Source organism: Cryptomeria japonica, chromosome 7 (assembly GCF_030272615.1).
Source record: "Cryptomeria japonica chromosome 7, Sugi_1.0, whole genome shotgun sequence".
NCBI lineage: Eukaryota > Viridiplantae > Streptophyta > Pinopsida > Cupressales > Cupressaceae > Cryptomeria > Cryptomeria japonica.
In genome coordinates, this window is record NC_081411.1 from 363496794 (window position 1) to 363518959 (window position 22166).

General features: G+C 38.8%; 1 long non-coding RNA gene across 2 annotated transcripts in view; it reads right to left on the minus strand.

The window, feature by feature from the left end:
- Window positions 1-2414: 2414 nt before the first annotated feature.
- The window catches only part of LOC131040023 (uncharacterized), a 126853-nt gene continuing 107101 nt past the window's right edge, over window positions 2415-22166 (minus strand). Inside the window, exons 3-5 of one of the 2 annotated variants that reach the window (XR_009358584.1) lie at window positions 3047-3075; window positions 2798-2934; window positions 2415-2639 (exon numbers count right to left, since the gene is read on the minus strand). This is a non-coding gene — a long non-coding RNA (uncharacterized LOC131040023). Of the gene's footprint in view, window positions 2935-3046; window positions 3076-22166 lie in introns of both variants that reach the window. The other variant, XR_009104755.2, reaches the window with a different exon arrangement.

The following is a 22166-nucleotide window of genomic DNA, read 5'->3' on the forward strand; positions in this document are numbered from 1 at the left end:
CAAATCGTCTGCCTCCAAATAGAAACATGTCCATATCTGCGCTAAATGGAATGTTGCCTCTCCTAGCAGTTTGCTAAACAAGGAATGATTTTCCCTCCATTTTCTGTGCCAATTCATTATCGAATACTCTATTCAAATACAAACATGGACATGGCGCATTGCTATTTGCTTTCACATCGGATTGACCTCTGCGTGGGTCCCATTTGTGGAAGTTTTCGGAGTTTGAATTGACCAAAAGGCATGCCACGGATGATGCAAAGCACAAGATGAAAAGGCATGTCACATGCTGGGGTAGAAGGCCCGCTGGATGATGCAAATCACAAGAATGAGATTGAAATTGTGTTTCAAATGAAATGAATACCTCCTGGTCATTAATTCCAATTTAAAGAGGTATCAACATGGGCTTATGCTCTTGTATCATGTAGTTATATTAAATAAGTGAATATTATTGACGAAAAGGTCCATACCTGAAATATGATGTAGACAACGACCGTAAATCTCAATAGAATGTAAGTTTCATCAACATATTCTTACATGGATGGCATGATGAGAAGCTTTATGAATGAATAGAAAATGGTATTATTATCATAATCATCTCTACTATGAGGAAAACATACACTAATTAACTTGCTCCTAGCCATGACGATCACTTCCTCAATAATCATATCCTCTTTGCATAGTATTACAATAGTAGATTCTGATAATTGAGAACTATAAGTAATATATTGATTGATTGGAGGGCAGATTGCAGAGGTAATTTGTCATGATTTTTCTTCTCGTTGGAGGAAAAAAACTTGTCTAAGCGGTTGTTCCACTTCTTGCTTAATGTTAGTGGTTGCAATAGTCTTCTTCTCCCTTGCTTCAATGTACTATTGGTCACTATTCCATAGTATAGTGTGAGTCTCATTATAGCTATCTTCCCTACCACGGTCTATACCAAAGTTGGAAAACTCGAACTCACCATGGATTCATGAAAGGACTCAGTAAAAAATAAAACCGTAGTTTTACAAAAAAGAAACAAAAAGAAATTAATGCATTTAGAGAACATAAAAAACATAATTGAAACATTACACATGTCATAACAGTCATATGATCTCCAAACACTTCATATTTGAAATTTCATCATTCATACTCATAGTTTCAAACTTTAAAATGTCTAATAGCATCATAAATTTATAAATGTTTACAATATTACAAACAATGATATGTCCAAATATGAAAAACAACAATGAACAAACTAAAGTGAAGACTACATCTTCCTCTTCCTAGCTCTAGTGAAAACCAAGGGAGAGATAAAACTAGAGGGTCTAGTTCTAGGAGTCTAATGTGGCTTCTTCAGCCACCCAAAATTAGGTTGAGGGTGAGAGAGAGATAGGTCTAGATTTTAGGGGAGAGAGGAGAGAGTGGTAAAGAGAGGGGATCGAGGAAGAGTGATAGGGAGATAGATAGGTCTAAAATTCAGGGCAGATAAAGTGATTGAGATAGAGAGAGCAAGAGAATGCTAATAGGAGCCTACTGATTACTAAAATTTGACTACGTCTGAAAATTTAAAAGATCTTCTAAAACCTAGAATTTGCATTATAACTCCTAGAAATCTAAAACCACTCTCAAACATCCTGCCAATATATATACATGAAATATAACTTAAAGTATAAGTCATATTTCAATATGTCTTTTTCCTTATACTTAAATGTTATATTTCATACATATATTCTGAAGAAGAGAATGAGACTGGCTTGAAAAAAAATAGATAATTTTTTGATGTGTTTCCTCTCCCTCTTCAAACCCTACAGAACTATTTTTAACAAGTAAGAATGCCAAATGAATGAAAAATGAAAAAAAAACAAAAAAAAAAAAAACACTTTAAAACATGATTGGGTGTGCTTGTTGGGTGACGCGAGTCTCTAGGTCAGACTCACAAATCTCGACTTAGGACTCGTGCGAGTCCCTATAAAAACTTGCGAGTCTTTTGTTAAGACTATCCTGAACTTGGCTCGTGAGTCCTTGATGAGTCAACTCGGCTCACCGTGGACTTGTGAGTCTGTGGCAAGTCCCACAAGTCTTCCATCTATGGTTTATACTAATGAATCATGTAAAGAAGGGTGGATTTATCTAATCTGGTTCAACATACAGACAGTAATCATTTATATTATAGGCAATAATCACTTTTATATTACAGGAGATGAATTTCTCACGAGTCTATTCATAAGTGACAGTGGATATCAATAGAACCCATGATATATTATAGCATGGCACTGTAATGAATACTCCTTTCTGGGCCATTATAGATCACCATTTTTTTTTAGTGTATCCCTTTCAGTTGGGATTATTTTAATGTTATAGAGAGGGAAAAGTAAAATACCAAGAAAGATAATTAGTCCTTTGAAAGCTCAAATTTATACACACCACTTAGATAAGTCCAAAGGTAACTACTACCTTCAAGTTTATCCAATTATTAACAATATATGTGTTTTCAGTGTGTTTAAGGTTTTATAAAATTATTGAGACCTCGGGAACAAGAATTATAGACCATAGACATCTCTCAACAATCCAATTGAGTCTCTATCTAGGATATTTGTGCGGGGCACAAACAACAGTACAACACATTGATGTCCCATACAAAAAGAGAACAAGGATTGCTGCAGGAAACAACATAATGATTTACGTACAACTTCTCAAGAGTGGAAAATGATAAATTACAACCAAACGATATATTTAATGAATTTCAATGACATATTGGAATGCTTTGAAATGAAGTGAAACTATTTAAATGACAAAGAAAGAGGTAAGCGATCACCAAAGACACTGAATGAACTCAAAGACCTCCTCTAGATAGCTTCTTCTTTAGCACCTACACACAAAAGACCAAAGAGATGTCTTGGTGTGGTTGTATAGGTGCTTACAATAGTTAAACTCGCACTTTGGTGTTTCCACCTCCACAAACAACCAAGACAAAGATATAGATATTAGACATAAAATAAACAATAACTAATATGCTATTGAAATCAAAGTAAGATATCATGCTCAAATAAGCTTCAGAGATTACCACTTTTCAAGAAAAAGAAGCCAAGCAACCTGCAGATCCAGTGAAGAAATATTAGTGGTCTCCAAAGCCACAAAAAATAGTGTTTAGAGAAAAGTGGAGAGTGTTGTTAAAATGAGAGTGCTAAGAATGTAAGATTATGTCAAGAATGAATTTTTGAGTACACTAATGTGAGAGAATCAAGTTTAGAATGCAAGAATGAAGTTCAAATCTTATTCAATTGAAGGCAAAGGGTCAAGGTTTTAGTTTAAAAATAGCAAGGTCACATAGTTCCTAACGATGGTGCAGGTAGGTAGAGGTGTTACATTGTCAAAATGCAACAATTGTAAAATTTCAATGGATAGTACAACAAAGGATTTTAATGAGATGCTCATATTGCATGGATGTCTACATGTGGTACATTTGTCCAAACAAAAAAATAGACTAGTGGTTGGGAATATGGACATATTTGGAAAAAGGGGATGTTTTGGAATAGGATTAAGGTGAACGAGCATATTGTAATAAGTTGTAACTAAAGGAAAGGCATACATGATGTGAAATTACATAAGATTTAATTTATGACATTACATTTTGTCCCCACTTTACCAATAATATGTATTTTGGAAACTGCGAGTTACTTTAATAGAGAGGAAAAGAGTCAAGAGTATTTGACTTGAGATGTGAAGGTCAGGCAAAGTCTTCTATCAATGTAGAGTTGCCCTTAAGGAAAAAATTTGAATCAATATTGCATAAAATCGTTAAGTTGTAGGATCACCATAACCATATTAACTTCATATTTAAACATATTAAATTAAAATTAAAAATAGACATCAAAATTTGTTTAGACATAAGACAAACACTAATAAGTCTAGATAGCAAGTTGTTTAATGCTAGAGAGATTGTACAAAATTGACCTATGACCTCTACAAACAACTTTGCAAGATAAACATAGAAAAGAGACATTGAAATGCATACAGACAAGGTATATAGTAGGGTGCCCCCACGATAAATAATGATCAAGCAACCATATTCAGGCATATTTCCAAAATATAATAGAAATAAGAGATAAGGATGTAATATTAGTTATGGCAGCCCCACCTAGAATGATTTGTTTTAAGCACAGGAACTCGAGTCATTCTAAGGAGAAGAGATGTTGCATCACTAAACACATAATAAGATGTATTCATGGAATGCTACCTTGTCACAAAGCACTTAAAACACACAATATAAACAAAAATGCACTTAAAAAGAGAGCATGGGAATTTTAGTATTCAGGGTTAGTAAGATTCATGACATGTAAGTATCTATATATGATTGTTGGCATTGTGTTGTCATTGATGTCAACCGGTATAGAATGTTATGGGTATCACTAACATTGATGTCAGCTAGTGAACAAGAGGTTGTTGGCATTAGAGTTTGATGTCACCCGGTATAGAAGATGGATCAGTTTGGGAGAAGAGTTGATGTGTTGTCATTGGTGACAACCAGGTGACCATGTTCGTGCAGAAGGAAGAACCGGAATGTACCGGTATGATTGATGGGCAGTAATGTGACCACTCTGGAAAAGGGTTGTTGATATGATGTTGCATACAACCGAGGTGAAGAGATTACATGATGAGCATTGGTCATGCTGAAGTGGCAGAATAATGTTTGGTACACCAGAGGAGAAGTAGAAGTATGAGCAAGCCACCAAATTGCTAGTGTAAGCATAACTAGCAAGACTCCCACCAGATGAAGAAGCTATCACAGGCTTGGTGATAGGTTGACAAAGTATGTCCCCTCTGTGTGTAGGATGACATATGTCATGTGGATGATGCATACTCCCCTCAATTATGTCATACTTGTATCGGTAGAATGATTCTCTAAGATAGGCAGGTGATTGAATGCAAAGACCAGTTGTACAAGTGGAAGATGAGGAAGCCTCTAAAGTATGAGATCAGAAATGCACACCAGATAGGCAAGATGTACTACCAGGACAGTGAAAGAAGAATGAGGAGTTGAGATGGTGTGTTTGTCATCTTGACAAACCATATAAGAGTAGAATTGGGATGATGAAGAAGAATGATGGAGAGTCTGCAGGAATATACATGGGATACCGGAATACTAAAGAAAGGTTGATGCAAAACAATTGGAGTGTGATGACTTGGTGTCATCAATGTGTCTCATCGACAAGAAGGAAAGCATGTTGCCCTCCGGCAGACACATTTACCGGAATCTGCATTGGTGATAGTTGACATGTTATGTCAACTAGCGAAACATCAAAAAAGAGAAAGGAAGATAAGGTTCTCACCTAATAAAGATGGAGCTCGTTGAATGTTGATGACATGATGTCATCAAGAGTGGTAACCGGTATGAAAGCCCACCGGTAATATGGACAAGGTGCAAGTGCAGAAGACTCCTACCTGATGAGAATGTGCATGAGTTGGATTGACATGTCTGAAGACCGGTTTGAGGGTTACACCGACAGATCGGGAAAGGTCATGATAAGGACAAATGGCAAGGTGTCATATGCCAGTAGGGTTTGTTTACCGGTAGATGAAACCAGTTATTTGGGTGGTCGGCGACCAAGCTAAACCGACAGAGTAGTGTGATGAGATGAATACCAACTGTGATGCCATGTAAAAGATGAAGAGGTGGATGAAACATGCACATGTCGGTGAAGTGAGGCCGGTGAGGTAGTTGTGATTGCTCCGACATTAATGGTGACTGCGAAGCTCAAGGTGAAGTTGCAGAAGTGCGCGGATCGAGATTAAATAGACAAGAGAGGATCAAGGATAGACTGATCAAGCAAATCAGAGTAGTTGAAGCAACTCATCATGCCATTAATGACGATTGACCATGAAGTATGCCGACAGATTGATTGCGGGTTGTTGAAGTAGGAAGGTGTGTTCTGGAAGGCACTTAAATGGAAAATATGTACAAATAGACAACTCTAAGTTGTGATCCGATCAAATTTGATTGGATTCGATGTGCCTTGTGATCAGTGGAGAAAATCCTAAGGCGCCAAGTTTGAATTGGTTTTTGGCAGGAAGTCTGGGTTATAAATATGTGCACCTAAGAGATAGATCAAGCAACTGAATGGAAGAAGATCGTGTTGTTGCAAAGTGACTAAGTGTTACTTCTGCATGTGAGAGCAAAACAGCCAAGTGCTCAACGAGTACCTGAGAAGAAAGTAAGATTGAGGGAGAACCAGGTTGAAGTGTTCAATCGGTAGAAGAGCAAAACCAGTAGTGTCCATACCAGCAAAGCAAAGGTGAAAGAAGTTGCAAAGTAGCCAAGCATATAACCGGCTAAGGATAGTATCGGTGGAGAGCAGCAAAGAGCTGAAGGAAGTGAGAATCGGCAGAGAGGAAGGTGAACCGGTAAGCAGCAGCAGTGAGACGAGAGAGCAGTGAGTAAGAAGAGAAGATCCAGCAAGATAGTGACTGAGTTGGTGAAGATTCAGTCAGAGTGAGCAGAGAACTAGTAAAGTTGAGGAGATACCTTACCGGCAGGGGAGATTATATTGAGTTGTTACAAGATTCACTTCTAGCTAGATTACTACTTGTGTATTTGATGTTCTCATGGTGAACACTGAGTTGTAACTTGGTGCAGGGGTGGTAGCTCCTTAGGTTCATGCCCTAAAATCAGGGGTTGTAGCTCCTTGGGTTGGTGCCCTAAAGTTAGGGGTTGGTGCTCCTTGGGTTGGTGCCCTAAATCAAGGGTTGGTGCTCTTTGGGTTGGTGCCCTAAACATTGTAACAATTTTCATTGTGAGGTTGGATTGGAGCAGTAGACTCCAGCAGCATTGCTCATCGAGGTTTTTCCCATCTTGAGTTTTTCTCGTACATCCTAGTGTTATGAGATGTCTCTTTGTGTGTGATTGTTTTGAGTTGGTCTCCTCACTAACCGATATGTCTCCATTGTGTTAGATCACATAACCAGTATACACAAATAAGTTAGTTAAAGGGTACAAGATTAAGAACCACTGATTCACCCCCCTCTTAGTGGTGCATTGTGTCTAACAATGACTGTATGAATTGTCATCATATCCCCAAATTTTTTAGATCATGAAGGAGAACATGAAGATAGAATAAAAATTTGGGTCAACATAAAAGGGGCCTAAATGCCATGACACTTTACATCATCCCCCGTATGTCAAAAACAAAGTACAACAAAGAGAAGAATGATGAGAGAAATAGAGGAAGACTTGACAATTAAATTTATCCTATATCCATGTACTTACAATGATATCTTGGGTCCATTAAGAGAGAGTGCAAACATATATAAGAAAGTATGAGGGAACAAAAACCAACATGCAAACCCTAATCTAAAGTCATGAAGGGTAGCACCCTAGTCAATCACCTCCACTAAATTGTTGTTCTCCTCCCAATCTTGGTTATAGAGGGAAGGAAGTTGAGCTCATAGCTCGATACCATGGCTAAGGAAATGGTAGGCATCTTGCTTGCAGCAAGGGCTAAGGATGAGGCTGCCTCAACGTTCCCATCTAATAGTTCATGTGAGTTGAGTATCAATGATCTTGTAAAGATAGTTCACAACACTAAAATTTCCTCTAGAGAGCAAAACATACACTTCCTTTGACAAGAGTGTGGTGACTCAAATATAGGCCTTTGAAGAGTAGGAACCTCAATACTAGCCTCTGAGACATAAGTACTAACAAACTCTAGAGAAGAAAGAATATACTTGACCATAAAAAATAATAAGAGCAACATGTTGCAAGTTTGGTTAGAATGAGTTATTCTTGTGTTGTCATTGATGCCAACATGCTTTGGTTGTCATCAGTGACTAGTTGGTATAATTGATATTCAGTTTCCTATGCAGTTGTGCTAAGATACTTTCTCCACATATCTTCTACATTGTACATCTATTCATGTGGTTTGGATATGTTGTTTTTGATTAAGTTAAAAACAAGTTTTTAAGGGACCCGAAACCCTATACAAAGAAGGTTTAATAGGGAGGACCTGAAACCCATAACTAAAAACATTCACCTGATTATCCACAAAACAAAGCGAAACAAAAACGAGACGAATCAAAGCCAAGAAAAGGGAATCTAAGCAAACAGACCCCTCCAGAAAGAAAAGTAGCCTGACAAATAAGAACATATGCATGGAAAGTCTACAGGCAGTTCGAACAACAGATACCCCCAACCAGGAGCAACCAGCCAACATTAGGATTTCCCTTTGGATCCCTTCTTTTGGGGTCTAAGGGTCATATCAAAAGAAGGCGAAGACCTTTTAGAATGTTTTTTTTTAACCGAAATCCAACCTTCTTCAGCCTTAGCAGCCTCAGCTTGCCAGACCAGTGAATTCAACCCAGGGAACCCAACATCCAAGGAGATACCAGCAGACCTCAAAAAGCCAACAAGACCAGCAAAGGCAAGGCCAAGCACATCACTGGAAGACAAGACAGACAATGAGACAGCTCCAACAAAAGCAAGTAAAGGGGCAGCACCAACAGACGTACCCACAAGAATCTTATCACATCCAACAGCAGGGGCAGTTCCAGCAAACAAATCAGAACCACCAGTTGGCTTACAAGGAATCAAAGCAGGAACACGATTTGAGACATCAATTGAAGGGACAACACTATCAACAATGACCTTCGGGGAAAATCCAACAGAATCTACCACAGGCACTTTAGAGCCATTAATGGGAAGATTTTGCCCAACTGTTTGAGAAGAGCTCTTGAATACTATATAATGTTAAGAAGAGGCACCTTTCCACCATGAAGAGGGTTTCTTCACTTTAACTCTCTCTAAATCACATTTAGCCACGACATGCCCAGTCTTGAAGCATCTTCTACATCTGAAGGGAATCCCTTCACAATCCAAAGATTGAATCCAGAAACCCTTGGGGGTCGAAAGTTTGATCTCTGCTGGTAGCCCCTTAGAAGCATCAATATCTACCAAAATATGTGCATAGGTAGAATGAAGGATATCAGAGGACTCCACATCCACCATAAAAAAATCTCCCAAAGCCTCGCCCACTTCCTCAAGGAGCTGGTGCACCCAAAAATGAAGTGGGAGGTTGGGGAGTCTAACCCAAATCGGTATTTTACAAAAGGATTCAGATGAGGGGTTGAAATCCTCAAGCCAAGGTTTAATCATCAACGGGAAGCTATTCTCCCAAGTAAAATAATGTTCACATAGGAATAATGTTTCTATCCACCAGTTTTTCAAACTTAGCAATAAAAAAACCTTTGGCCAAAGGGAAAATCTGAACCGAATCCGAAATGAGGGGTTCCTAGTGCTTAGAGACCCATTCATGGAGTCCCGAAAGACTGAGCCAAAAACCTTTAAACCGACATATAACCGCAAGAGAAGAAAGATCAGAGGCAATTTGATCAATCACATTAATTGTCTCTTCTTCTGGATTAATAGCAATAGACTGACAAACGGGAAAATGCTTAGAGTTACCATAAGCATGTCCCTTACCCCCTCCAGAAGCCAGGCGATCTGCATAAGAACCCCTAGAAGCCCCGAAAGTGGAGCAAGCCACTCTGGAAACCCCCGAAGCAAAACCACCATCCACAGCAGGGACGTCCAGCCGTGTCACATCAAGAGCATCACGATCCACGAGAGCATCATCTGCAGGAGGACCATCGCCATTAGAGAGGGCAGAGGCCTCCAAACAACCAAGGGAGCAATGGCCAAAGGCAGTCGGGCGAGACTTTTGAGCGGTAGACATTTCAAAAATAAAAAAAAATAAAAAATCTATATTCAGGTTTGGATATGTTGTTAAGCAATGTTTTGAGATTCTATACTCAGGATTTGGTGCTCCAGATTGCAATGCTAAGGCAGTTGTGTTCACCAATATGTGATAGTGTTTGGTTGTGCTTTTGTGTGAAATGCATACTTAGCATTTCTCTGCCTTATGGTTTTTGGTGTTGTGGTTTTGAAGATAAGTTGATAATGTCCTAGGCTTTAATCTATTCAGTTGGCACGTATTTTTGGGATTCAAAAGCATGGTTTTAAAGTTCAATGGTGTTTACTCTAGGTTTGGCCAACCATGGGTGTTTACACTTCACATTATTGCTCTAATGATTATGGATCCTTGCATAACATGTTTGAAGTTTATATTGGTCTTAGTTAAGATGTGTTGTGGTCCACTTTACATTCTTTTCCACCACAGGAATGTTTAGTGTTGACCTAGTTTGAATTGTGTTCAATTAAGATGCTTAGCCAACCTTGGGAGATTGTGCATATATGAGGATGATATAAATAAAGGATACTTTGATAAGGATGATAGAGATGTATGTGTGTGTACATAGAAAGGAAGTGAAATGTGATGAAAGTGTGTGAAAGAGGATCTATCTCCCTGGTCGTTTGATGAGTGTTGTTTGAGTTGGTGAAAAGTGTTGAGCAGTGTGGACTTTCATGTGTTAGCTACCAGAAGCAGTGAGCCGAAGATATATACAAATCTTACAATTGTAGAGGTACATCAGTGGTGGATTCTTTGTCTTTCATTCTTCTTCATTTGAGCAGTGATCCCTCTAGTAGTGAGTCTTTCTTTCTTTCTTTTGGGCAGTAGGTCTTTCTTTGTAAAAATCACCTTAACTGGTATCACCCTAACAGGTGTTCATATATTGAGAATAGCATTCTCCATGGGTTTTCCCTTAATACGGATTTCTATGTAAAATTTGGTGTTTCCTTGTGTATGATGTGTTTTATTTTGCATGTTTTTTCATGCTCATATCTTTCTGTGGATTAAGTAATAATGTTAAGTTACTAATAATCTGATTTGGGGAAAAGCTTTTAGATCTGTTTGTACAATTGATTCACCCCCCTCTTAGTTGTCTCGTGCGTAAGAACATTCAACAATTGGTATCAGATCTTTGGTTCCTTGGAGAAGAGATTAACCACTTAAGGAGATCCTGATGGTGCACAAACTGACAATCTCTATGTTTGATGGATCCAACTATGCTTTTTGGAAGGTGAAGATGCAAGGTTACCTATTTCTCTTGGCTACGAAGTTTGGAAGTCTGTTACACAAAAGTACACTAAACCGTAGAATCAGGTGAACACTCTGAATGAGATCTAGGAATTTGAAGACAATGAAAAGGCAAGGTTTTCTATCTTTGGTGTTCTTTCTAAGACTGAATTAACAAAAGTATCTTTGGAATATGTTCATGATGTTTGTAACAAATTTAAAAATACTTATGAAGGAGATGATACAATCAAACAAGCCAAGTTGCAGGATGCCAAAACTAAATATGAATACTTACAGATGGATGAACAAGATAATATAACTAGCTGGTATAAGAGTTGTCGATATTGTTGTTCTTGATGATGGCTTGCCATCAATTATCAAGGGGGAGATTGTTTTTGTTAGACTTGTGTGAATAATATTGTCATTGATGTCAAACCAGTCATCCAGTTCCATACCGGATAGTGTATGTAGGCCCGGATATCAGTCTGCATGTCATGGATGTTATATGGATATAGTTATGCAAGGATTGTATGCAATCAATATGTATGTGCAGTTCAGGTGTTGCAATTTTTGGTTAGAAGTTATTATGCAACATGGACAGCTTTGGATGATGACCTTTTGAGGTCCCATTGAATTCTCATTGACCCCAATATCCTGGTGTTAGGAATTCTTGTTGATCCCAGTATCAGTTATATATCCAAGAGTTTGTGCTTTTTATGGCTATCAGAAGTATCTCTTTGAGTTTTGTGATTGCGGTTTCCTTGGTGGATGTGGAGTTTAAATTGTGGAGATATTAAGCTTAATCTTGTGACAATAGGTTCGTTCTTTTGGGTCCGGATGACCCTTGCCCTTTTTCTGGTAGTCTCGGTATATGCATTAGTAACTGAAAGTATGTAAAGGAATTATGTAAAAGTATTGCGGAGGCCGACATGAGCTTATTGATAACATGTTGGTCTTGGCCAACACAGTATTCTATAAATTTACCCTCCAATATATATATACATGTACATGAGTGGTGAATATAGAGGACATCGATCAATAGAGAGAGTGTGTGACGTGTGGAAGATAGTTGGCAACAAAAGAAGTAGTGTATGCGAGAGTTGTAGACATCGAAGGTAATCGGTAGTGCAGTAGTCCTTTACCAGACCTACTGCAGAATAGTGGTGCAGAGATCTCTAACTAGATCCTTTGTAAAATCTGAGATTTGTAATTTGAGCTTAAACTTGGAACTGATCTCATGCATTTAGAGATGCAAACATTCTCAGTTCAACCTTATCAGTTGCAATGAGCATTCCAGTAGTTTGCCGTTTTTTTATTTGTTTTTGCAGTGAGCAATCTGGCAATGAGCCATTTTTGAAATTTGGCAGTAAGCCACCCGGCAGTGAGCCACCTATTTGTAAACACAACTATAACTAGTTATACTTTCCTCAGAGTCAATTTCTGTGGTTTTTCTCATTTGGGTTTTCCACGTACAAATTTTGGTGTTTATGTTGTGGTTGTGTTCTTGTTTATTCTGCATTAACTGTTTTACTTCAATCAAATTTGTTTGATATTTTTTAGGGCTTCAATTGGTAAAAAGTTTATTGTTTTAAATAAGTGGAAATATTGATTCACCCCCACCCTCTCAGTATTTTGGTGCTTTAAACCTTATCAACAATTGGTATTAGAGCTCTGGTCCCTTGCTTGGAAAGCTTAACTGCTTGAAGGAGATCCATGTCGATTGAGTCATGCCACCTGTATACTTGGATAAAGAATTTCAGATGGATGAAGAATTGAAGACAACCCTTGAAGATTTGGAAAGCATTCAATCAGAGAATGAAGAACTAAAGGAGAATGTGAAGATAGCAAATGAATGTGTACAAAATATGAGAGAGAAAAATGGGAAATTCAAGCTGAGACATAAGGAGGTTAATAATCAGTTGAATCAAGCGAATGAGACCATCAAAGACCTAATGTAGAAGATAGAGGGAAATGGATAGGAGAGAGCAGTTCTTGAAAGAGACATTAAATTTGAAATATGAAGAATGTGAAAAGATGGAACAAGAAGTGAAGAATCTAAAGGTAGAAAACAAGATCCTTGACAATAGCAAGCTCCTAGAAGATTTGATCTGCATGTAGCTCAAGTTAAGTCAAACAAAACGGGACTTGGTTTCCAAACCGGTGTGTGCTCGGATCAGAATGTTAAAGAAGAAAATAAGTCAAAGCTGATACAGAGAAGAAGTCAAAAAATGAGAAGAAATCTCGGAATCAAAAATCCAAATGCAAAATCATTGTTTTCATTGCAAGATGTTTGGACATAAAGAAAGTCTTTGTAAGAATCATGTTGTGAATCAAAATTATAACCTGGTTGTTGCAAACAAGAAGAGTTATAACTTTCAAGGACACTATTACAATTGCAATAACTATGGACACAAGGCCAGTCAATGCAGGTATAGATCTCATCAGATAAGATTTGAGAAGAAAATTGCTAGTTGTTTTGAGTGCAATCAGCCCGGACATTATGCTAACCAATGAAAGAAATGAAATAAGGAAAAATATGTTGAAAAGAGTTCAATGAAGAATGATGAATCAAAGAAGAATGAAAACTTGGTCTAGAGAAACAAGAATGAGAACAAAGGAAGTGAGTCTAAAGTACCGGAATCCGATGCAGGTACCTCTTCCTTCGAAAATTAAGTTTAGAGCTTCGGGACAGGGGGAGTTTTGATTTGAAAGAAAAATCTTCTAGCCTCCTCGTTTGAATGGATCATGTCACTAATTCGGGCATGACAGTGCTTGAGTAGTATCCAACAATCAGAGGAATCATGATGACATCATCAAAATGATAGTTCTTGGTGGCAAAACCCTAACGAAGCATCTTTAGTAAGATAAGTATCAATTCTTGAGTTCATTCCTTTCATATTAGTTACATTTGCTTGAGATCATTGTGAATAGTAGAGTGGCAGTATAGTGAGCAGTAGGAGTAATCATGGAAGGAAAAATGATTATCAGAGAATCTAGCAGCGAAGAATTTCATTATGGACAAAGTGTTCCTCGATGAGTTTTTCCTAGAGAAGATCAAAATTGTTGAAGCGGGTTTGAAGAATGATGAATTGCAGAGGGTCAAAGAATTAGAAGGAAAAGGTGTGAACCCGTGGACTGAATTCCCTTGTTTCGACAATGCAGAGGTAATTAGAAGAACTCTTAGTCCTATGTGAGATAATTGCATCGTGTTGGATAAACCCTATCCAATTGCAAAGGAAATTATTTCTATGGACACCGCCATGGGCAACAATGGAGAAGTTCCAGCAAAGAAATCGATTTTGAACAAGGAAGTGGAAGCCCTAACTAGCGTAAAGGGTGATCAGCAAGCTCTAATCATCAATACAATCATCAACCCTGAAGTGAGGTATGTTGCCTACAACATCTCTTACAAAGTCTATTTTAGAAATAGGGAATGAGTCACCTTGGCAATTGCAGTGTATATGTCATATATGCTTGTGATGGAGAACAGATCATTTGGCTTGTGTGAACTACTAAAAGAGTTGTTGTTAGAAAATATCACGATGACAAAAGAGAAAAATTATGCTTTCCAGTATGGGTTATTGCTTGTGAGTTTAGTCATTTACTATTTAGAATCCCTTCCAGCAAAATATAATATCATTTGGCAATCTGGTGTGCCGACTACAAGACAATTATTTAGATATCTGAACAATTTGGATAATAGAGAGGAAACTTGCAATAATTATTTTAAATCATTTGTGGATATGTGGAGAGTTGGCTCAGTTTCTATTTCTTTCTCTTCCGATTTTGGAGATTCATCTTCCACAAAGAAGAAAAGGCGGCAGTCTATTCCTGTTGGTTATTCAAAACCAAAGAGAAGCAAGGTAGAAAATGTTGTGATAATTGAGGATCCATAATCCCCTGTAACTAGAGGAGTTTTGAAAGTGAATGAGCAAGAAGTTGGAGATTCGGATGATGAATCTAATATGTTAAAGTTGGTTGTCAATGTAGATGAAATTCAGAATATTGGTGTGAAATGGCTGACCTTGGTCGTGTCAAACAAAATTGAGAGTATTTTGATGAAGCATTTGATCTAGAACAACATTAGTCCAAAAGATATCAGTAATCTAGTTCTGGAACCCTTGACTAAGATCCTGAAAGAAAGAATGTCTAAGCAGTCAATTGGAGAAAAAGGCTTGGTTATGTAAAGTTTGTTGAATGAATGTACTATTGCTCAAAAGAACATGTCAATATGCATAGAGGAATTAGTAGATTGTATCGGTTGTGCTAGCAAAATCTATAGATATTGTATGTCTTGGCCTACAGCAGCTTTAAAGCACAAAGGTAAAATTGATGCTATTGAAACCGAACTGACAAGTCTAGTTAAATCTTTAATTTTTTTAATGAGAAGGATGGTGAGCAAAGGAAAAGAGTTAATACTCTTTAGACTGAGCTTCTTCTATTGCAAAGGCAAAAAGAAGACTTTGTGAGCATGTTTTAGAAAGTTAAGGAAATTGTTGAAGCTAAGCTAGAACACTTTTCAGTTTTGCTTGATAACACAGTAGAGTATGAGCAGAATCCAACTGCTCGGGATAACTTTTTAAATTTGATTGATTTGTTGGTTGAGTGCAGAAGCCTTTCAATAAGTATCAAATTGGCTATACATTCTTGGAAAGTTCTTCTGGAACGGAAGGAAAAAAACAAGCTTATATTTTCAAAGAAAAGTAGCTGGAAGTTTCCTTGTGTAAGATTCACATTGTATACATATGTTCTTTCCTTTTTCATCAGAGGCATCCTTTATCCTTGATGTCAAATGGGGGAGAAAGGAATATGAGTTCAAGGAATGTAGTTTTGAGGAATTGCATGAGTAAGTGGGAGTATGAATATGTTTTGCCATCAATGACAAAGGGGGAGATTGTTAGACTTGTGTGAATAATGTTGTCATTGATGTCAAACCAATCATTCAGTTTCATACCGAACAGTGTATGCAGGCCCGGAAATCAATCTGAACGTCATGGATGTTATATGGATGTAGTTATGCAAGGATTGTATGTGGTTAGTATGTACGTGCAGTTCAGGTGTTGCGGTCAGTATGTATGTGCAGTTCAGGTGTTATGGTTTTTGGTTAGAAGTTATTATTCAACATGGGCAGCTTTGGATGATGACCTTTTGAAGTCCCATTGAGTTCTCATTGACCCTAGTATCCCGGTGTTTGGAATTCTTGTTGATCCCAATATCAATTATGTATCCCAGAGTTTTTGTTTTTTATGGCTATCAGAAGTATCTCTTCGATTTTTGTAATTGCGGTTTCCCTGGTACGTGTGGAGTCTACATTGTGGAGATATTAAGCTTAATCTTGTGATGATAGGTCTGTTCTCTTGGTTCTGGATGACCCTTGCCCTTTTTCTGGTAATCTTCGTATATGTATTAGTAATTGGAAGTATGTAAATGAATTATGTAGAAGTGTTGTGGAGGCCGACATGAGCTTATTGATAACGTGTTGGGCTTGGCCGACACACTATTCTATAATTTTACCCTTTGGTATATATATGCATGTACATGAGTGGTATATATATGCATGTACTGTGTTCAATTACCGCTAACATGATTTGTGGTTTTATCATGGATAACATCATTTTTGGATTCGATATACCCGCTACCCTCATTTCTGATAACAGTGCGCCATTTAAGAACAAGGAGGTCAAGCAGTTCCTCGAGAAGTTCCACATTCAGCATTGCTTTTCCACTCCTTAATATCCACAGTCCAACAATCAAGAAGAAGCATCTCACAAAACCATCAAGCAGATCTTATGCAAGACTCTCACTAATCATGGTAAGGATTGGCATTCGCAACTGATTTATGCATTATGGGCCTATCACACGAGTGTTCGTACGGCTATAGGAATGACACCCTATAACCTCGTGTATGGTGTTGACGCCATCATGCCTCTCGAATTGCAAATCCCCTCTTTACGTATCTCATTAAAAGAGGTTATCGATGATGATTACTATCACACTCTTCGTCTGAATCAGCTGGAGTTGTTAGATGAGTGTCATTTGAAGGCCCTTCAACATCTCCAGGCTTATCAAAAATCTCAATCTCATCAATATAACCAAAGTGTGCTTCCCAAAACATTCCAAATAGGTGACCTGGTCCTCTATGAGAACCAGAGAAATGTCAATGTGCCACCCAACCAACGCAGAAAGTGTAGTCCAAATTGGTTAGTTCCTTACATCGACACTTTTGTGTACGGTTTTGGTGCCTATGGTTTATCTTCCATGGACAACACTCCTCGAAAAGAGTCTATCAACTTTGTGCACTTGTGTTGATACTATGCGTAGAAAAATATGTAATATGTCTCATGCGCGTGATGCCTAGTTCCCTACAACGGTCACGTCCTGACGTGTATCCTTTGTCAACACAAACTTCCATTATTGTGTTATAAAGTGACTATGCATAGCCATATCTACGTGTGTGTGCATGTGTACATATGCTTTATTCTATAATGTCCATGCTTGATCTATTTCAATATACTAAAATTGATTGTTATTCTTCAATTAGTTATTGACAAGTTCTTATTTATTTTTTTCATTAGATAATTAATTTCATTATTCATAGTTCTTCATATAGTTATGAGACCTTGCTACTACTTCAGTTTTAAGGGAGAAGGGTTTATGTATGTTACCAAAGCGCTTAGAGACCAACTAAAACAGGTTCCCTCAAAGTTTACAGATCCAAGCCCTTACCTCTCTTGGGTCTATACCCTCAAGGCTTATGGGTCGATGATCCCCACCCTATCTTGGGACTTAACCTATTGCTTGGATTTAGATTGCCCCTCTTTGGAACATTTCATTCCCATCTTCTTAAATTTTGACAGTAATAACATGATTTAGACTATAAGTATACTAATTTCTTATATATTATGATTTCGACTATAAGTATGATTGCCATACGTATTGTAGTCCATATTAATATTGTTATTAATTCTACATAAGAACATTATTAGACTTCATATATTAAGCATACTTATTAAACACATCCCCATGCATACCAACAAGAACGAGGATGTTACTGCCTGTAACTTAATAACATTTATCATCTGATCTGATCTTGATGTCACTAGATGATTTTGATTCCTTCCCTTTATATCTCTCAATGGAGGGAGAGGTCACACCTCTTCATCATGTATGTCCTTTGGCAAGAGACACACCCTTTCACCATTAGCACCCTTTGAAAGAGTGTAACTCTTCATTCTTTCTACCCTTTGAAAGGGTCACAACCTTCCACAATCAGATCTGCACTTCTTATTTAAATCAAATCTGCACTTCTCATTTTCTAAATTCTTCTCTTCAAATGAGTTCTCTCCTCCCTTTTATACCTCATATTTGGGAGAGTCGCAACTTATCATTTCATTCCTTTTGATCATTCATTAACTTTAATCAAAATTTAATTATATTTAATTATATTCTTTTATATTTTTATTTTTTAAAATTATTTTTTTGTATTTTAATTTAATTTCATTATTATCATTTATTATTTTATTATATTTCAAAGTGGGGACATTACATATTCTAAAATTCATAGATCATCATAGTATTTCACCATGCATGTATGAACATAACGACATGTAAATGAAATCATGATAGCCATCTAATCTACATCATACATCACATAAACATGTAATACAAATGAAAACATCTATCCATAATAACACAAGAGAACAAATCAAAATGTTGAATCACATCATATATATATATATATATCGCATCACTACAAAAACACATGATGATGTTGTATATGTGTAAGATAAATCTGTGTACATATAAAAAAGAATGCTATACATCATCCATGTACATCAAAAATATATCAGCCTGTCGGTGCTGACGGATCATGGCCTGGTGCTGGTGGACCTCGGACTAGGGGACGTGTCCCTGAGCTGGTTGACGCCAATGGATCCTTGTCTCTCCTCAAAGGCTGGCACACTAAGGTGGACTGCGATCTTGCAGCTATAGTGCTCCGTGAGCACAGACCCCTCACCACCCCTCGTAGCTCTGCAACGATCTCCTGCTGAGTCATCAACTCCTCCCATAGGTCGATCTCTCACTGGCGTGCAGCGTCCAGTTCCGTCATCAATTGGCACACTCAAGGATAATCTAGATGACCCACAGCGCCCTATTAAGTAGCATCCAACAGTCGTTCAAGGTCATCGACATGGCTCTGCAACGCGTCACGTGCCCTCTCAACACTCGCAGCTCACGTCACTGCCTAGTCTCTCTCTCTTGGGACAGTTCGTACCACCTGTAAGGCCCAATCCCATTGCCCTGTCAGAGTGGCCAACTATGTTGCTCCCTACACCAACTCCACTCGACCCTCTTCATATATTGTCCGCAGTCATGCTATAGGCTTGAACAGACGTGTGTGTCGTATTGGCATTGTGTTGTCATTGATGTCAACTGGTATAGGATGTTACCAGTATCACTGACTTTGATGCCAGCTAGTGAACAAGAAGCAGTCGATATGATGTTGCATACAACCGAGGTGAAGAGATTACATGATGAGCATTGGTCATGCTGAAGTGGCAAAATACTGCTTGGAACACACTGGACATGCAAGGTGTGCTACCAGGACAGTGAAGGATGGATGAGGAGTTGAGATGATGTGTTTGTCATCTTGACAAACCAAATGAGAGTAGAATCAGGTTGATGAAGTAGAATGATGGAGAGTCTGTAGGAATATACATGGGATACCAGAATCTGCATTGGTGATGGTTGACATGTTATGTCAACCGGTGAAACATCAGAGAAGAGACAAGGAAGATAAGGTTCTCACCTGATAAAAGACGGAGCTCGTTGAATGTTGATGACATGATGTCATCAAGAGTGGTAACCGGTATGAAAGCCCACCAGTAATATTGACAAGTTGCAGGTACAGAATACTCCTACCTGATGAGAATGTGCATGTATTGGACTGACATGTCTGAAGACCGGTTTGAGTGTTACATCGGCAGATCAGGAAAGGTCATGACAAGAAGGACAACTGGCAAGGTGTCATAAGCCAGTAAGGGTTTGCTTACTGGTGAATGAAATCGGTTATGTGGGTGTTTGGTGACTAGGCATGAACTGACAGAACCGTATGATGAGGTGGATACCGACAATGATGTCACATAAGGATGAAATGGCAAACGTGCATAAAGTGGCAGGTGAAACATGCACAGGTCGATGAAGTAAGGTCAGTGAGGTAGTTGTGATTGGTCCAACATTAATGGTGACTGCAAAGATTGAGGTAGAGTTGCAAAGTTGTGCGGCTCAAGATCCTAGACAGATTGGTTGTGCGGATTGAAGTTGGCGAAGGAGATAGCTGGGCCATTTATGGCGATTGACTTAGAAAAGTCGAAAGAATGGTTGCAAGTTGCTGAAGAAGGAAGGCGTGTTCTGGAAGGCACGTAAATGGTGGATATGTACAGATAGACATCTCTAAGTTGTGATCCGATCGGGTTTGATTGGATTCGGTGTGTCTCGCGATCAGTGGAGAAAATCCAAAGGCGCCAAGTTTGAATTGGTTTTTGGCGAGAAGTCTGGGTTATAAATACGTGAGCCTAAGAGATAGATTAGTGCTGCTGAATGGAAGAAGATTATGTTGTTGCCAAGTGATTAAGTGTTACTTCTGCATGTAAAAGCAAAACAACCAAGCGCTCAAAAAATATCTGAGAAGAGACTAAGAGTGAGGGAGAATCAGGTTGAAGTGTTCACCTGGTAGAAGAACATAACCGGTAGTGTCCATACTGGGAAAGTATAGGTGAAGAAAGATGCAGAATAGGCAGGCATAGAACCGGCTAAGTATAGTATCGATGGTGAGTAATAGAGCCAAAGGAAGTGAGAATCGATAGAGAGAAATGAACCGGTATGCAGCAGCTGTGAGAAGAGAGAGCAGTGAGTAAGAAGAGAAGAACCAGCAAGATAGTGACTAAGTTAGTGAAGATTCAGTCAGAGTGTGCAGATAGCTGGTAAAGCTGAGGAGACACCTTACTGGCAGGGAAGATTGTATTGAGTTGTTACAAGATTCACTTGTAACTGGATTACTACCTTTGTATTTGATGTTTTATATTGTGATCACTGAGTCGTAGCTCAGTGCAGGGGTTGTAGCTCCTTGGGTTGGTGCCCTAAAGTCAGGGGTTGTAGCTCCTTGGGTTGGTGCCCTAAAGTCAGGGGTTGGTGCTCCTTGGGTTGGTGCCCTAAACTTTGTAACTAAGTTTTCATTGTGAGGCTGGATTGGAGCAGTAGACTCCAACAACATTGCTCATCGGGGTTTTTCCCATCTTGGGTTTTCCTCGTACATCCTACTGTTAAGAGATGCCTCTTTGTGTGTGATAGTTTTAAGTTGGTGTACTCATTAATCGGTATGTCTTCGTAGTGGTAGATCCCATAAACCGATATACTCGAAAAGGATAGCTAAAGGGGAAAGTTTTAAGAACCACTGATTCACCCCCCTCTCAGTGGTGCATTGTGTCCAACATGTCAGCCTGCCAACTGGATGGGCCGATAAGCATCCAGTACGGGACCCTGAGGCTGTACATCCAGGATGATCTCTACGAGTGACTGATAAACAAAACTCAACCACTCTGCCACGCCCTCTATAAACAAAAAAAATTATGCATCAGTACCTCATCATATCAAAAATCTCCATATATGCATATGAGTATCAAAAGAAGTGAAAGTGCATAAACAGAAAATAGCATATGCATACCAGGATCACTTGCCTGCCAGTCTGGATCTCGCAGAGGAGCCCTACTGTTGGACCCCTCTGCACCAACTGTGTCGGTTGTTGGTGGTATAGTCGATGCTACTAGGAGTACCCGCCTAGCCGATCTATATGGACTCCGGCTCCTCGTCCGCCGCCACTAGCCTGGTCTATCATCCTCCGTCTTTGACGAGCCCTCGGACTCGTCCTCTCCCAACGCCCCTGCATCTCCTCCCGCTGATCAAATGGGATGCGCCAGAAGGTCAGGTCTCTTGTGCGCCACGCTCTGCACCGTAGAGGATAGGCATGTGCCCGCGACATGTCCAAGGGCATCAGCATCGGAAATCCTACAGGTCGTGTGCACATGATGTGCTCGAAAGCCCATACCTATAGTAGAGTGCATGCAATCAGACTGTGATACTCATGGTGCACGTACCGTGAAAGCTCATAGTATAAGTGAGCCAACATGTTGCGGCCCCACGCGTATACAGTCTGGCAAT